This window comes from Palaemon carinicauda, chromosome 22 (genome assembly GCF_036898095.1).
Source record: "Palaemon carinicauda isolate YSFRI2023 chromosome 22, ASM3689809v2, whole genome shotgun sequence".
Taxonomy (NCBI): Eukaryota; Metazoa; Arthropoda; class Malacostraca; order Decapoda; family Palaemonidae; genus Palaemon; species Palaemon carinicauda.
Genome location: NC_090746.1, coordinates 121,287,081 through 121,289,052, shown reverse-complemented (window position 1 = coordinate 121,289,052; position 1,972 = coordinate 121,287,081).

Genomic DNA, 1,972 nt, shown 5'->3' with positions numbered 1-1,972 from the left:
TCAGTTCTCCCACTTCTGTGAACTGAATGTGGCCATCATTTCTTGATAGGGCTACTATTTCACTATCTCAAAGCCCCTGAGGTTATAGAGAACAGGAAAATAACCTTCTCGGTTAGATCCTTGAGAGAACAATCTTCATTGTTCACAGATGAAGCATAATGTAGGACCTTGTCCAAAGACCATGAGATGGGCTTTGGAGGAGCTGCAGGCCTAAGCCTAGTGCATGCCTTCGGGATCTTGTTAAAGATTTCGTTCGTCAGATCCACTTGAAAAAATTTGGTTTTCGGAAAGGCCTTGGAGCATGTGATGCCCTTCTTACAATCTCCAATGCAGTACAGAAATCTCTTGATTGTGGTCGGGAAGTTCGTATGATTGGCCTTGATTTTAGTGCTGCCTTTGACCGTGTTAATCATGAGGCCCTTGTTTTCAAACTGAAACAGTTGGGAGTGGGTGGGTCGTTTCTTAGCATTATTATTGATTTTTTAAGCAGTAGATCTCAAAGAGTTGTTGTTGATGGGCACCATAGTGAGTATAGGAATGTGATATCTGGTGTTCCACAGGGTAGTGTTCTTGGCCCATTACTTTTCATACTATATACACATGACATGATGTTTGGCCTAGAAAATAAACTTGTTGCATATGCAGATGATGCTACTCTCTTTGCATCAATTCCATCCCCTGAATGTAGATCTGGGGTTGGTGAATCCCTTAATAGAGATTTAGCTAAAATTAGTGCATGGTGCAAATTATGGGGTATGAAGTTGAATCCTAACAAAACTCAAAGTATGATTGTAAGTAGGTCAAGGACGGTGGCTCCTCAACATCCGGATCTCAGTATTGATAATGTTTCTTTAAATTTGTATGACTCTTTCAAAATTTTAGGCGTGATTCTTGACAGCAAATTTACTTTTGAGAAACATATAAGGTCTGTGTCTTCTTCAATTGCACAAAAAATTGGCTTATTGAGAAAGTCTTTTAAGATATTCGGTGATCAATCTATTCTGAAGAAGTGTTTTAATTCTTTTATTCTACCTTGTTTTGAGTATTGTTCTCCTGTCTGGTCTTCAGCTGCTGATTCTCATCTTAATTTGTTGGACAGAAACTTACGGTCTATTAAATTTCTTATTCCTGATCTAGATATTAATCTCTGGCACCGTCGATCAATTAGTTCATTGTGCATGTTGCATAAGATTTTTCATAACTCTGACCATCCTTTACATTCAGATCTCTCTGGACAATTCTATCCTGTTCGTAATACTAGGCAGGCAGTTAATTCTAATAGCCAGGCCTTCTCCATCATAAGACTCAATACTACGCAGTACTCTAGAAGTTTTATTCCAGCTTCTACCAAGTTGTGGAATGATCTTCCTAATCGGGTTGTTGAATCAGTAGAACTTCAAAAGTTCAAAGTTGGAGCAAATGCTTTATTGTTGACCAGACGGACGTGAGTCTTTTTATAGTTCATATATGACATTTTTGTTGTTGACGTTGTTAATAGTTTATATATGATATATCTCTTTTGACATTACTTTTTTTAGAATGATTTATTGTTAATTTGTTCTCTTCAGTTATTTATTTCCTTATTTCCTTTCCTCACTGGGCTATTTTTCCCTATTGGAGCCCCTGGGCTTATAGCATCTTGCTTTTCCAATGAGGGTTGTAGCTTGGATAGTAATAATAATAATAATAAAAGGCATATAGCAGAGGTCTAGTCAAGGCTGACTTACACGTAGTTATCGTGTTAGCTGCCAGACCTTGATTATGAAAGTGGATAAAGAAGGACAGACAGAAGTCTATTAAAATTTCTTTTGGTACTTTCGCGTTAACAAAAGCAACCCATTTTTTTCCAAGACAATTCATATTGTCTTCTAGTTGACTTAGACTTGTATTCTTCTAGGAAGTCTATGTTGCCTTTTGAGATCCCAAATCTTTTCTTAACTGATAGGGCGAGAAAATCATGAAATGAAGGTTT